General features: G+C 42.8%; 1 protein-coding gene across 2 annotated transcripts in view; it reads left to right on the forward strand.

Annotated features, from left to right (window-relative positions):
* The window catches only part of WDR27 (WD repeat domain 27), a 464,468-nt gene that overhangs the window by 380,839 nt on the left and 66,937 nt on the right, over positions 1–16,692 (forward strand). The window contains exon 26 of one of the 2 annotated variants that reach the window (XR_005214116.1): positions 5,355–5,439. The exons of the other annotated variant lie outside the window; for it this stretch is intronic. The gene's annotated coding sequence lies outside the window, so the exon portion shown is untranslated. Of the gene's footprint in view, positions 1–5,354; positions 5,440–16,692 lie in introns of those variants that run through there. 2 annotated transcript variants of the gene reach the window in all.

Below are 16,692 nucleotides of genomic sequence, written 5' to 3' on the forward strand. Positions count from 1 at the left end.
CACATCCTCTCCAACATTTGTAGTTTCCTGTTTGTTTAATAGCGGCAATCCTTATGGGTGTGAGATAATATCTCATTGTGGTTTTGATTTGCATTTCCCTGACAGCTAATGAAGATGAACACATTTTCATGTGCTTTTTAGCCATTTGTATTTCCTCTTTGGAAAAATGTCTATTCATATCTTTTGCCCATTTTATTATTGGGTTGTTTGTCCTTTTATTGTTGAGTTGTAGAATTTCTTTATATATACTGGATATCAAACCCTTATCAGATATATGGTTACCAAATATTCTCTCCCATTGAGTTGGCTGCCTCTTCATTTTTTGACAAAGTCCTTTGAAGCACAGAAGTGTTCAGTCTGGAGGAGTTCCCATTTATTTATCTTTCCTTTTGTTTCTTGTGCTTTGGGTATCAGGTCTAAGAAGCTACTTCCTAATACAAGGTCTTGAAGATGTTTCCCTATATTTTCTTCAAGGAGTTTTATGGTTCTAGCTCTTAATATTGAGGTTTTTGATAAACTTTGAGTTAATTTTTGTATAGGGTGTGAGGTAGGGGTCCTCTTTTCTTCCTTTGGATATGGATGTCCAGTTCTCCCAACCCCATTTATTGAAGAAAATATTCTGTCCCAGTTCAGGGATTTGGAGACCTTGTCAAAAGTCAGTCAACCATAGATCTGGGGGTCTAGTTCTGAACTCTCAATTCCATTCCATTGATCAATATGTTTGTCTATCTTTGTGTCAATACCATGCTGTTTTGACCATTGTGGCTTTATAATAAGTTTTAAAGTCAGGAAGTATAAATCCTCCCAATTCATTCTTGTTTTTTTAGGATGTTTTTGGCTATTTGAGGCCCCAAGCCTCTTTGACTTAAATGTTCTTAAACAGCTTTAGCTGTCTTCATGCTGCTTCTTCCTGCAGGGTGAGTTCTGGGAGGGTGAGCCGGAGAGGAGGTTCCTGGTTCAGTCTTTCAGGCTGCCACTCAGCAGATTGGCCCTGACACACATGCACCCAGAAAGCACACAGGGGCTCATCTGCTCCCTCCAGAACAGGACCGGGGACCCACAGTGGGAGGACAGGTTCCACACCACAGAGGAGAGGGGCTCGGGGAGTGCCAGCAAGGTTGCTAAGAGCATGCTTGTATTTTCTTGATTTAGCACTTGCCCAATTATAGCAACCCTTTAACTCTTCTCTGACGGCTTTGCCAGTTTTTGATAGTTGTTCAAAGATTTTGTGAGGGAACAGCACCCTCAAGATGCCACCATCTTGTTCGTCTTTTATACTTTTTGGAACAAATGCCCTAACACCCCCCACCACCACCACCACCACTCCCCTTCAGGTCACTAGGTCTCTGCATGTCAGGAAAACATTTACATGTGCATCCACATTTCTAAAATCCAGGTATATGGTGACTGATCCACAACCAATCATACTGGGGTTAATTGCTAAACTCAAATAGAATTCTTCAGAGGAAAGTCTTTAACTACTTGTGCTCATTTTAGTTTACTATTCAAACTGAGCAACTGGGAGGTTACATGATTTCTTTTGGTGTTTATCCATCTCACAGTTTATCAGTTTCTGCATGAGCTTTCCAAGTGTCCAAATGTTTAGTGTCTTATTTAGAACCACCTGGAAGTTCTGTAATGTCCTTTCCCTTCATTATGTTAAAATACATCCTAAATAAGCCTGATTTAGGAGGAATGCTTTTTAAGCTTAAGAGTCATCTTATCAGGGCCCTGGGTTTCAAGTAGACAAAGTGATAGTTTCTCATTTTTATAGAGGAGTGATGAGGTTAAGAGACTTGCTCAAGTTAGAACTTGCTTAGTACTATTCCTGAGCGATCCCACCCAACAGAGGTGTTCAGATATTATGCATATCTCTTCAATGTAGAAATCTCATTCTTGTTTATTTTCATTTCCTTAATGTCTGTGAGATATTTCCATCCATCTCCCCAAAAAGCAACCCAAAGTAATGTCCTAAACTGGACTCACTACCATTCATCTCTAGCCTACTCTGTTCCCGTGTCCATCTGTCTGTTCGCCCAAACCATAAACCTCAGAACTGCCTTGGGCTCCTTCCCCCCATCCCCCACATCCATGCTGTCCATTTCCCAGCATTACAGTGCTTGGCAGGTCCACACCTGCACCTTCTCTCACAGGCAAGCAGGAAGATCTCATAGCGTTCTCCCGTCCTTCAGAGACTCCTGCCATCAGAAGTTTATCATTCAGAGAAACAACCATCACATCGGCATTTACTCAGGTGCTCGTCACCTAGAGCAGAGCCTCCCACGTTGTGTTCGTGACACATGACCTGGACGGCAATGGGTGGCACGTGTGCTGCAGGATCTTATGGCGGTAAATATTTATAATGCTAAACACTTTTAAATCTCTTTCTTAAAACCTCTTCAGACTTTACAACAGTTGAAATTATCTGACACCATCTTCATGACTCTCTCTCTCTGTATACCTCCTGAGAGCTAGAATTATTTATTTGGTGCCTAAGGCTTTCTTCATTGTACTTAGCAGCAGACAGACATGTGTGTACGTGGGGCTAAGGAGAATGGTCTTCCTTTAGTCACGATTTTCCTATCATCACCAAGATTTGTTTAAATGTGTTGTAAAATACTTAGTTTTGCGTTGGGGTTAATTTTTTATAAGTTTTACTTTTATGTAGTAGTAAAATTTTAATTTCCATTAGTATTTTTATTATTATCTGGTATTAGATGTCCTTAAATAAAATTTCCTTATGGCCCTTCCTTACTTCTTGCCGATCTTCCTTCCTTCTCCTCCTTCTCTTCCTTGACCCTCTGTCCTTCCTACTTTCATTCCTTCCTTTTATCCCTTTTTCCATCTGTTAGGTTTTATTAAATAAGGAATATTTTTTATTGGAGAAGTTGGAGGTTTACAGAAACATGCAGAAAATATAAAGTTCCCATATTACCCCCGTTATACACAGTTTTCCCTATTATTAACACCTTGTGTTAGTGTGGTAGCTTTGCCACCATTGGTGAAACAATATTGTGATAATTATATTATTAACTATAGACCATAGTTTTAATTAGGGTTCACAGTTTCTGTTGTGAAGTGCTATGATTTTGAAAAATCTTTATTCTAGTAATATATATGCAACCTAAAATTTCCCTCTTTAACCAAGTTCAAATATATAATTCAGTGGTATTATGTTCACATCTTTGTACTACCCACACCACCATCCATTCACAAAACTTTGTATCACCTCCGACAGAAATCCAGAACCAATTAAACATAAACTCCCCATTCCCTACCCCAACCCCAGTCCCTGGTAACCTGTATTCTAGTTTCTGAGTCTGTGAAGTTGCTTATTCTAGTTATTTCCTATCAGTTTGATCAGACAGTATTTGTTCTTTTGTGTGTGGTTTATTTCACTCAAATGATGTCAAGGTTCATCCATGTCATTGTATATATTAGAGAAGATCATCAAAATTTTGTTCTGCAAATCCCAAAATTCAAACAAATGTAGTTTTACTCACAGAGAGATGCCCTGCATGGAACAATTTGCTTCTATATCTTGCTTCTGCATTAAAAGATGTTATCTAGATGGTGAATTAATAAAATTCAAACCATTATTGTTTCGTTCATTTTTAGCTTTACATGAAATAATGGAATCTGAATACCTTTGTTAAATTTCTTATTAAAAGGTCCCACCACCCAAAGAAAGTTTTATCACTTGTTTGTTGGCTAAAAAAGAATTCAAAAAAGAAAGATTTGTTGTTGATTCTTATTTTGCCAACTTGTTTCAGATAGTATTGTCTTTAAAAAATGGTTTACTTAACTGACATCTTGTGATGAACCAGTTGGATATAATTGAAATATATTAACATATAATGACCAAGTTCATAATGGTAAAGTGAAACCAACTTTGGAAAAGTGATATTAAATATGGTTTTCTAGTCATATGTAGTTGGTGGTAATAATATGAATCCTAAAGGAGAAAATTAGTAGAGAAGCATCTATGTATTTTTCTGGAAGAGTGTCATTATTGTTTTCAAATACTTGATTCTTAGACATTTCACTGGAATAGAATTTCACTTATATGTGTTCATGAGAGAAAAGGAAAAGTTAGACTTATGGAATGATCACATACTTGAAGTATAATTTAAAGAGATCAATTTATCCAATTTTTGCTTGATGGCAAGGCAGGACATTTGTCAATCAGAGGAAGAGGTGATGCTTGCCTGTCATTTCTAATCACCTACTTACAAGGAAAAAGGTTTTGTTGTCATTTGTTTCTTATGCAAAGAGATTATCAGGGTCATTCATTAAACATTCCTAATTGAGAACTTTTTGTAGCCCATTTATTTATAAATCCTGATGTAAAAGAGTTATGTTAAAAAAAACAAGCTAATGTTTTCATTTAAAATTTTGAAAGATTTTTGCTGGATGTGTAGTTTAAATTCAGCATTTTAAGATCTTCTCTTGTGCTTTGTGTTCTACTTTTCATATCATGATTCTATAATATAAAGAAAAAAAAGTGCATTTTCTTTCCTCTTGCCCCATTTAGAGGCTCCAAATCCCCTCTGGTTTACCCAGCCGTGCCATGCAGATATTTTCTGTGTGTGCGCTGGTGTGAAACTGCTGGGAAATCCTGGGCCACAGTGGAAGAGCCAAACCCCAATGTGCCGGTTTGAATGTGTTATGTCCCCCCAAACACCATTATCTTTGATGTAATCTTGTGTGGGCAGATGTATTAGTGTTGATTAGATTGTAATTCTTTGAGTGTTTTCATGGAGATGTGCCCCACCCAACTGTGGGTGATGACTCTGATTGGATAATTTCCATGGAGGTGTGGCCCTGCCCATTCAGCATGGGCCTTGATTAGTTTACTGGAGCACTATATAAGCTCAGACAGAAGGAGTGAGCTTGCCACAGCCAAGAGGGACACTTTGAAGAATGCACAGGAGCTGAGAGAGGAGCTTCAGCTTACAGAGACATTTTGGAGATGGCCTTTGAAAGCAGACTTTCACTCAAAGAAGCTAAGAGAGGACAAATGCCCCAAGAGCAACTAAGAGTGACATTTTTGAGGAGGTGCAGCCTGGAGAGGAAAATCCTGGGAGAAAGCCATTTTGAAAGCAGAACTCTGGAGCAGATGCCAGCCACATGCCTTCCCAGCTAAGAGGTTTTCTGGTCGTCACTGGCCATCCTCCAGTGAAGGTACCTGATTACTGATGCGTTACCTTGGCATGGCCTCCCCTCGTGGCTGACCCCATCCACCTCCCCATCCTCATCACTCACTCCTGCGCTGTGACCCTTGGCCGTCTCTGTACTTCCCATGTGCTTTCGTGACTGCTCTTTTAACTCACGTCGTTCCCTCTTTCCAGCAGGCCCCTCTCTGCCCTGTGGAAGCTGGCCTCCCCGCACAGCTCAGCCCCAGCGTGTGCTGCCCCCCATCCTCTCCAGGCCCTGTGTGTCCCTCACTGCGATGGCTTAGCAGGCTTCTCTTACTAAAGGGAATCACCTACCCGTTCAGATCAGCATTTCTTCATCTGTCTGTCCCACCCACCAGTGAACTCCCTGAAAACAAGTCTGTGGCTCATTATTTGTTTCTGCATCTTCAGCTTCTAACAGCAGGTCTGGAACAGCCCAATTCAATTTCTGTTTGCTGAATGGGTGGGGGCCTAGAGCTCAAGCTTCCCGTCTCCTAGGATCAGGTGCTCCTTGTCGTCCCACCTGGTGGCACAAGAAGAGACCAGCTCTTTGTTCTTCAGCATTCTTTCCTTCCCTCCCACCTCCCTTCCTCCTTCCCTCACTCCTTCCCTCCATTCTTCTTTCCTACATTAAGCTATGGAACTCTTTCTTTAAACCCTGTCTCATTGTGAAACCCCAAATATGAAGACAGATTCAAGGGGGGCATCTCTGGTGGCTCAGGGATTGAGGCCTCCAACCCAGCTGCCTCACCCCCTCTCCACCTGTCCCCAACCCAGTGACCTCTGAGTATTCTTCAAGGCCCCGGCAGGACTCTGGGGAGCATAATTTCAAAACCACTTGAGCAGGCAGCCACTGAACGGCATGACTAGTGCCTGAGCTAAGGAGCATTAAACCTTCAGTTTGCGTGGACAGGATCAGAGACGCAGCCATCATCTTCTTTCCACTGGGTTCGATGGGGAGCCCCGAGGGCGAGGCCGCAGCTGCAGATGGGAGACGTGGGCTGCCAGACCTCCGCTGTGAGCAGGTGTCCGCGCTGGCCACGCAGCTGCCCGGCCCCTCCGCGGGGAGCAGGGCGTGCCGAGTGGGAGCCACGGCTACACGCATTGCACAATTCCAGGCCGCCCCTGAGCTTTAGAGGGGACTGACAGGAAGGTCCCATAGCAATTACTAATCTTGTTTTTAAATTTCTACTCGCAATAATAATGACATCTAACTTGCAGATCGTGCTTGCTAGGCGATTGGCACTGTTTAAAACCTGTCTACATATTCACTTACATCTTCCTCCCCACCCTCCATAATACCATAGCTGTCAGTGATCCCATTTCACACATAAGGGATCCGGGGCTTATGGCCCGATAGCTGGGAATGGAACCAGGACTACAGCCTCAGCCAGTCTGGTTCCAGAGCCCGTGGAGAGCCCAGCTGTCTCCACCAGGCATTTCCTGGAGGTTTTCAGGCAGTAGACAGGGAGCCTATCACCCATGAGGTTGTTCATTTATTCAGAATCAACATAAAATCAGCAAAGTTGAGAAACTTGTGAACTAGAACCCAAAGCTATAGTCTACACAGGCAGCAACTATTATGCTAGGATCACACTTTCCCATGGTATGTTTGGTATTTTTTTAATCATCTCATCTCCAGCTAGTTGTGGCAGGCAGGCAATTAGTGTTAATTATATTTGAAGACAATCACGAGAGCAAGTGCAAACTGCTTCCTGTGTGACAGACTCTTCTAAGCACTTAACATGCATTAGCCCATTTAGTCCTCTCCACAGATCTGAGGGTTTGATACTATTTTGTCATCATTCTAGGGGTGAGGAAATGAGAAGACACCTCTGGTTCCTGTGTGCCCAGAGGGGTGTGACAGCCTCTCAAGGGGGACAGAGAACGAAAATGATCCCTCCTCTGCTTACCCTGACTCCAGTTCCCTTCCCATTGGCCTGCTACTCCGGAGAAGAGAGGAAAAGAAGATGAGGGGACAAGGGGGGCCAAAGTGCAGCTCTGGAGGTTTGCAGCTACTGGTCAAATGTTAACTGGCCAAAGGACAGGAACTCTGTTCCGTCTCGTGAACTTCCACTTCACACACTGGAAACGCAGGAGCTGATGTTTTAGCCTTGCTTATATGTGCACACAATTTCTTTACTTGATTTTGGTCATGGTCGAGTTGCCACCAAAGCTGCAAAATCCAGATGAGTGCAAAGAAAGACTCCACCCTCCCTTGAAGACTAGCTCATAAATCACCTGCTCTCGCCATCTTTGGGACTTTAGAGATGTTGCTTAAAAAATGGGGCCGACCCCTCACTGGAATGCACGTCAATAGTCCTGAAGTAGAGCCGTAGGAAGCGGCTTTGTTGGATGACCTTGGAGGTGCAGGTTATGGGGTTCTTGGCCAGCCCCCATGGTAGTGGGTGTGCATGACTCTCAGAAATGGTTGTTTAGCTGCAGCAAAGGGTCAACGTGAAGATTACTTCATCCTTTAGTGCTAGTGAAGTCATCTGATGTGGGAGGTTTAGGACCTTATAACCTTGGCAGCAGAGGCTGACATGGAAAAAAAGCATTGCAGAATTTGGAGCCAGATGCGCTCTTTCCAGAGGAGACCATCATTAAATGACACACGAGCAGGGTAGTCATCGGGCCCAGAAAGTTAGAGGGTGGGTGGTGGTTGATGGCAGAATGATCGTCTAGGCTTGCAATATGTAAAGTTTCGTATGGACTTAGATAAAGGAAGTCAGTAACTTACCAGAGCAGTGTGCGGGTGTGGACAGAATTACAGGGAAGCTGTTTAAAGGACAATAGCTACCATTTAGTAAACATATCCTTCAACAGATGAGTGCATAAACAAAATGTGGTATATACACACGATGGAATACTACGCCGCAGTAAGAAGGAACGATGTCGTGAAACACATGGCAACATGGATGAACCTTGAAGACATAATGCTGAGCAAAATAAGCCAGACACAAAAGGACAGATATTGAATGCTACCACTGATGTGAATTCTGTGAAAAATGTAAAATAAGTGTCTTATATTGTAGAATATAGGGGACCTAGAGACGGACAGCAGCTAGTGAAGGGGGGACGATAATCTAATAAGAACAGACAAGATACTGAGGCTGATCTTAATGGTATGGGAATGCTGAAGTTTGACTATGGTTTGTTAATTTTCCTTTAGTATGGTAGGAGTATAATGGAAGGAATGAAGTTTATTTCAGGATATTTGGTTTTTCCCATTGCTTCACTTTGTTTTGTTTGGAAATTTTTTTTTGTTTGATAAATAAAGTAATTAAAAAAATAATAAACATCTCCCATCTTATGTTTATAATAAACATCTTAAGTCTCCACGAATAGAACATTCATTTGCAGTTGTGTATGTGCACTGTGCACAGTGAGGACAACGTGCACAGTGGCTGTCCCAAACGTGCAAGTTGTCCATTATTATCGTCAGTTTACAAGTAAAGAAAGCGGAGATAAGATTCATTAAACAACTTTTTGGGATGTGTCAAAGCCAGGTTGGCAACCAGGTGAGCATGACCTGAGGCTGTTTTCCACAATGCCAGGCTGCTTCCCCTTTGCCCCTTTCAGGAGGCTTTCTTCACCAGCTCAAAGAAGTTCCAGGGCCTTAGCATTCATGGAATTTTGTGCTGGAGGCAGCTCCTTCTCTCTGATATTGAGACCCCTGAATATTTTGGGGGTCACCTTCAAATTCATGTCCTTGACATCTGATGTACATGGTTAAATGCAGAAGACAGGTCCTGCCCTCCTCTTCCTCAGGAAGGTCCCGTGGCCCCTCCCCAGTAAGCTGGGTGGTCTAGATTCCTCATGTAATTGTTATTTTATGTGCTCCTTGGGCTGATCGCTGCAGACAAATGCCTGGTGTGGACGTTGCACTTACCGGCAGGGAAGACCCTGCTCACTAGTAGTCTCTATTTATAAGGACACAAATACTTGCATCTTGAAATGTTATAACGTTTTACCCATCTCCATTAGCCAATATAGTAGTAGGGCGCCAAAAAGTGTGTACCTACATTAGTGGAAAAAATGGCATTTTCTGGATAGGTTTGGAAAGTTGCTTGTTAAAATAAAGCTACTATAACCATACTTTTAAAATCAAGCTTAACCATTGCTATCAAATTTTATCTTCCAAATAAGTAACATGAGGACAACGAAACAATTTTCTAACTTAATGTAAAGATTAGCCTATGGGAAGTAAGGGAATCCTATTAAGATCAGAGGTGGACAAATGTTTTCGGGCTTCCATTTGCCGGCAAACTGCAGCAGGGGTCTGGGATTAGACAAGATTTGGAGATATCGAGGCCAGGTTTGGTGACAATCTTCATTAGCCATTTGAAAATCATGCTTTTTTTTCCCCCCCTTTACTACACTCATAGGTCTTCATTTGGGCATAGATATTTATTTCTTATAAATGCCCTCGTTTTGTCCTTTAGAATTCGGTCTCCTCATTTCACCTTGGTGGTCTGGAATTGTGGACTGCAGTATTGGAGGAGGAAGGGGGCTTTGATCACAAGTGACAGGAAATAACCCTGGAAGACTCAAAGAAGGACATATACTGGGAGCAGAGTGGTGGAGAGCGGGACTGATGTGGCACAGGGCACGGGGCAGCCAGAGGGGCCCAGGTGGCAGAAACTGGCAGCGGGCTTGACAACACACTTCCACTAACAGGAAACAGCTCAGAGGTTTTACCTGGTTTCATTTCACTCCAGATTTTCAGCCCTGACAAGAGTCCACCCTTGGCTGGAGAAACGCAGGAAGCCACGACAGTCTTCAATGAGGAGGGGCAATTCCCTGAAGCGGACCCTGGGGATGTTTCTAGAAGAAGTGGTGGTAGTCTGTGGAGGCTGAAAAAAAAAATGATAAAATATTGTCCTACAAATAGATGATCTTAAGGAAATGAAGGGATAAAAATGTGATGCTTTACCTGCAAAACAAAAGTAAAAAACAGGCCTAAGAAGGAAGGTTTTGCAACATTCACAGCCCCAGATACTGGGTGTGTATTTGTAAAACTTCTTTCAGTCATAAGACATTAACAGATGAGTGTAGATGTGGTTTATTATTTCCAGCAATTTTGGCAGTTACTAGAGTCTAAACTATTAGGCTTAGGAGAGCATAATGTGAGGACAAAAAAGCAGTTGTTTGAATCCTATCACTACAGATGTGATTAATGCCATTAAGAAGGGAGGAAAAGGTTTTATCAGTTCCAAACACAACACTGGGAAAACAGAAGGAAAGATAAATATTAATTCCTGCTGTCTGAATATATCTAACAATTGACGCTAGCTTATGAGGCAGGACATAGCTGAGTTTTTTAAATTCTAGGACTTATCTCACTCTTGTCAATGACCATCAAAAGTCAGATGATATATATATATACAGCAAGGTATCGATTTATATATATATATATATATATATATATATATCACAACTATGTATAGCTATAAACATAAAAAGAAAAGCCTATTTGATAGTTTACCTGCAGCCAGCTCCTCTTCCTCTTCAAAAGCTTTTTACTCCTGAGTCGGTGTCATGGTTTTACTAGGTTGCCATCACAAATACCATATACTGGTTTTGGCTTAAACAATGGGAATTTAGTTATCACAGTTTCGGAGGCTGAAAGGCTTTCTTCCTCTCTGGGTTGGCAGCATTCTGGCTGGCTGGCAATGCTTGGAGTTCCTTGATTTTCCCATCACGTGGCCATGTCCTCTCCTTTCTCTTGTGGGTTCCCGCGGACTCCCAGCTCCCAGCTCCTTCTCCATGGCTCTCTTTATTTCTACATTTCTTCTGCTTATAAAGGACTCACTAATCTGGCTTAAGACCCAGTCTCTTTCAGTTGGTCCACATCTTCTTAACTAAAAATAACATCTTCAAGGGATCCTATTTCCAATGGGTTCACACCCAGGACCAGGGACGTGTCTAGTAAATTGGAGGTATATAAACTCAAGCCACTACAGTTGGTACTCGAAGAGGCATTTCAGATGGGCCATGTATAATGCGATGGTTAAAGGAACTTGGAGAGCCACGGCCTTTCTCCCCACCAGATAACACATTTCCAGCTGATCGCAGTGTTCAAAATTCTACCAAGAGAAGATCCATTTCTGCTTCTTTGAATGATTTTTCAGCTTGTGAGAGATCTTTATAGTAGTTATTATGTAGGAGGATAACTCTGTGCCACAAAAATGAGCTGGGAGCTTTACTCTGAAGTGGAGCCTAGTTTGAAAGAGTTTGTGAAGTTTCGTTCTTTTCCCTTCTGTGGTTTGCATCAGATGAATCCAGTGAGCTTGGAAACCATGAGGTGGAGACTGCAGACCCACAAGACATAAGGAATCTTGGTCCCTGAAACTGCTTGAGGAAAGCTGCCCACTTATCTGAAAAACCGGTTTTGGACTCTGAGTAAGAGATTAACTAGAAATATCATAAAATAAAACTACTGTGTTTGAGCCTATAGATTTTTTTATTAGTAGTAATACAGCAGCTGGAATTAGCTTACCTGACAGAATTGGTACCAGATGTGGAGGCCGCCACAATAAAACTTTTCTGATTTGAGTGGCAGATCACTATGAAAATGAATTTGGAAGCTAGAGAGATGGAGCTACACACTGTACAGGGGTAAATATTTGGTAAAACTGCCATTCTAAATGACTGGAAAAACAGACAACCTGGCAACTGAGCCTGTAGCTCTAAAGCGGTGGTACTCAAGCCACAGTCCCCAGACGGCCCCATCAGCATCACCTGGAAGGTGACTCGTCAGGCCCCACCCCAAAACTACCAATGGGAATTATGGGGTGGGTTCCAGAAGCCAGCATTTAGCAAGACGTCCAAGTATCCTGATGCTCAGACCCACTGCTCTAGAGAAGTGTTACCAGACCAAGGCCATGGATTCTTTGCCCGATGCACTCAAATGACCAATTCCTGAGACACTGGGGTTTCAAAGAGAGAAGGAGTTTTATTGCTAGGTGCGAAGTGGATCAGATGGTCTATCGGCCTAAAAATCTGTCTCCATGAACTGCAGTAATTTTGATAATTTTATAGTATCAGAAGATGGGCAGATTTTAGGATAATGAGCACAATGGCCCCAGATGAAATAATTAGAAGTGATCTAATATTGATCTAAGATTGATTACATGCTTATTCACAGAATGTATGTAAGAAAATGGCAGACTTAATATGATGATGGGCATGATTTTTAGTATTATAATGAGCAATAGGTGACTTGTAGGCTAAAGTCTAAGCTACTGCCCATGTTAGGCGGGCCCATTTTGGTTAGATCCAGCTTCGGTTATCAGGTAACTTTGGACTTGGGATGGGTTAGTTCTGGGCTGACCCAAGACCCTTCATTAATAAACATCAGGGGCTGTTTTTAGTGATCATAACACTTTAAAGTTGAAAAACTGGATAAATGGGAGAAGTGAAGGTTAGTCACAAGGATTTTACAATCACAAGGGCACAAGATAAAGGCTATACAATCATTATCAGAGATCAAGGCAGCTGGATTACAGTTCAGTTTTCAGGTATTTCCCTCTGTCTGCTCTAAAACACCAGAAAGTAAAAAAGGAAGATCGATATTATGATTCAGTAATCACCATCAGGCCTTTAATCCTAACTTCTCAGTTACAGAACTGGTTGAACTGTCACAGCAGTATTCCATGTTGGATTCATTTTCTTTTCAAGTTATTTTTATTTGAACACTCCATATCTACCAAACATACACTTCCCCTTTTCCCCCTCTCTGGATTTACTTCCTGCCTTTTAAAAAAGCATAATAAGAAAGAAAGTAGCACAGAAAAGAATGTTCCAGTTTTCAAGCAGAAATGACCTAGAATAATGAGATCTGGAAATTTTGGAAGATCTCATTGCTTCCAGGTTCCCAACCATCAGAAATAAAATGCAAGAAGGCTGTGAAGGACAAAGCAAGCTTCTCAGTTGATGTGAGAGACCTGGCCTTGTTGCAGAGGTTTACAGATTGGGTGTTGTTCTCCCACAGATGGCATTGAGAGGCAGATATGGTGCAGCAAAGCAAAGAAATATTATGATGCTTGAGAATAAACCTGGAAATGATACCCATGTGGTTACTGGAGCTGCCTGGAAGCAAATGGATCAGAAGTCTACTCAGCTGTCAAGGGAATTACATGGCCAAATAAACCAAACACCCAGACTTAAAAAAGCCTTTGAGTGTTCAAATGTTAAAACTACCCTTGGGTCCCCAAACATGAATAAACAGGAAGTGGCAAAGAAAGCCACCTAATCCCCATGTGTTGTGGCCACAGAGAATAACAGGAAAGGAAGACCCTCTCCGAGAGAGGAGCTGGAGGCAGAGAGAACAGTGGGCAGGCAGAGGCAAGCAGTAATCAAGGAACTTGCACAACGGTGACACTGGGCAAGATTTTGCCGTTTCTCTGGATTGGTGAGAGCTGCCTGTTTCCCCTTTTCCCCCTTCCCCATTGGACTTTTTATTGTGGTTAGCCTGTGTCTGCTTCATTAATTATATAGTGGGTGTGGATGGGGGTGATGGAGAGGGGGGCGTAACTTGTCCTTTTAGTTAATATGTCACCGTCCACAAGGATTCACATCTAAGCTGCTGGGGAGGACTGGGCATAACCTAGAGATACTGAGTTCTGAGCTCGACGCAATGGCTGGACGGGATTCTGGATTGACTCCCTTGGGAAGGAGTGAGTGTGTTCTCTGTACCACTTCCAGACCTGGCCCATAAAATCCTCCTATATTCATCCTCTATGTCCTCTTTCCTTCTGGAGCCTGATACAGATGAGCATATTGATCTTGAAACTACACGTTACAGATGGCAGAGACACAAGATAGAAGGATCTTACAGGACAGCCTCCAGCTTAGAAGGAACATGTATTTTAGCTTTATGTGTGCAGGAAATAAAACTGTTATATTTGTGCCTATTTATTTCTGATTATAGCCATTTTTTAAATCAATACAATCCCCTCTTCTATCTTTTATCAGCACAGACACCAGAATGAACCTCTTTAAAAGCTGTTAGATCAAGTCAATTATTGGCTAGAAACCCTCAAAAGGCTCCAATCTCGTTCAGAATCAACACCAAGCTCTTACCATGGCCTCAAGCCCTGTAGCATCTCCCCTGCTCCTTCTTTCACTTCATCCTCTGCCACCCTCCTCTTTGCACAAGGCACCCCTGCATAATGTTTCTCCAACACTTCAGAGTCCTCCTAGCATGGGGACTTTGCACATGCCATTCCATCTTGTTAGAACACTGTTCCCCTAATTGGCACATGACTGGTTCCCTCACCTCCTTCAAATTTTGACTCAAAAGCTGCCTGCACAGACAGGTCTTCCTTGCCCATCCTATACAAAATTGTCACTCTCTTAGACCCTCTGTATCCCCCATCCCTGCTCTATTTTCTTAGAACTTACTAAATCTAAAATACCATGTATTTCACTTATACTTGTTGTCCACTTCCATGGACAGGAATATTACCCCTTGAATGACAAGAAGTTTTGTTACATTTGCTCCTTGTTTTATCCATAGGGACTAAAATAGTGCCCGGCACAGAGCAGATGCTGAACAAACAGATGTTAAATAAATGAATGGGGGAGAAAGCATAAAAAGTAAGCAAAGAAAGAAGGTGCAAGATTCATTTTAAATGTAGTATCTCAATGTGCTGTAATAGAATATAGGAAAAGAGAGCAAGAAGAAGAAAGTGAGGCAAGAAGAGCTGTTTTAGACCCAGTTTTGGGGGGGTGAAAGGTTTTGAGGAGGGTCTAATTTGAGCAGGAAGTGAGTGGAGAGGTTGCTGCCTTCACCCGAAGGAGAGGATTAGATTAAAAGTGTGGGGCTTTTCTGCAGCAGTGGTGCTGAGAGGAGGTCCTGCACTGTGTCTCTCGGGCAGGAAAGAGGTGGGCATAGCCAGAGAGGAGGGGGTGAGGTGGAGAGTGTCAGGACGGGGAGCAGGACACGGGGGGCAGCTCTCCTGGTGGGCAAGTGAGGACTGATAGGGCTGAGAATTGTGAAGTCGCTGCTCAGCTTTGAATTCCAAATTTTTTCAAATAAAATACTGTTTAAAGCCCATGGCAGCAACTGTCGTCTTAAGAATAAGGTGTTCTTGTGGCCAGGGGCATGAGACTGAAAAATGTGTTCTTGGAATTCTAAAATCTTGACTACTCATCTTAATAACCAAAGCTTGCTCAAAGCACAAATCTGGTTATGTCGGTTTCAATGGAGTGCAAAAGAATGCCTGATGATAAGAAAGTTTGTCCTGTCACTGTGAAAAGAAATACTGTTTAACTGGTGGGAAAGAGGAGGATATAGGAAGGAGCGTGCCTAGCGTGACTATGGGTCTCTGAGAAGGGACCCTGGCTGTGTCCCCTGCCAGGACTGGAATGATGGAAACCTCAATGGAAACTCCAGAATGTTCTGGGGACTCTGTTCTGAGGGATTCGTAGGCTGGCTGTTCAGGTAGTGGCCCTGGAGCCAACAGCCCCCTGGAGAAGTGCCAGGTCCCACATGGCACCTGAGCAGGATAATAGTGGAACCTGGGGGCGGTCGTCCTGGTAGATGAGTCTCAGTCTGGACAGCCTTTCAGAGCTCCACCCAGGCTACTGAAGTGCTGGGCAAGAAAGGCGGGAGCCGCCAAGCCTACCTACAGGGGTGTGGATGTGGTCAAGGGGACTGATGGAGCTGAAAAGAGCCGTGGTTGAGACGAGAAGACACAGAGTTCAGGAACCAGGGACATCAGGATAGAAGAGGATGGGAAATGAATTCAGCTCAGAGGGGGCCAGACCACCCCGAATGAGAAAGAAAGGAAGCTGGGGGGAGGGGATTCCATATTGGTTAGAGTACTTGTCCCAAAGAGACTAAATTTCACCAGAAAAAGAGTGAATTATCTGGAATTGGCAAGAGTACATTCTGGAAATTGGGACTTGAGGGCTACAAGTTTGCTTCAATAGAAATAAAGTTAACTTTCTACACATCTGCATGCATGGATGTAAAATTAGAATATGCTGCATATATTTCATCTGGATTAATCCTCACTGCAGCCCTGCAAGAGAGATATGCCTATTCAATTTTAGAGGAATTGGAGATGAGGTCCATGGAGGTCCATGAGGATCAAGGTCCCACGGATGGTAAGTAACTTAGAAATGCAATACAAATCAATTGGACTTCAAAGTTGGTGCTCATTAAAACATGTAAATCCCAAGGACCTTGAACTATGGGAAGGTCAAGAGGAAAGGAGATATCAGATGTGCCAGTTTGGATGTATTATGTCCCTCAAAATGCCATTATCTTTGATGCAGTCTTGTGGGGGCAGACATATTAGTGTTGATTAGGTTGGAATCTTTGGATTAGGTTGTTTCCATGGAGATGTGCCCCACCCAACTGTGGGTGATGACTCTGATTGGATAATTTCCATGGCGGTGTGGCCCCACCCATTCAGTGTGGGTCTTGATCAGTTTACCGGAGCCCTATGAAAGCCCAGACAGAAGGAGCTCACTGCTTGCTGCATCTTAGATGTTTTGAAGA

The sequence above is a fragment of the Choloepus didactylus genome, chromosome 24 (assembly GCF_015220235.1).
Source record: "Choloepus didactylus isolate mChoDid1 chromosome 24, mChoDid1.pri, whole genome shotgun sequence".
Taxonomy (NCBI): domain Eukaryota; kingdom Metazoa; phylum Chordata; class Mammalia; order Pilosa; family Megalonychidae; genus Choloepus; species Choloepus didactylus.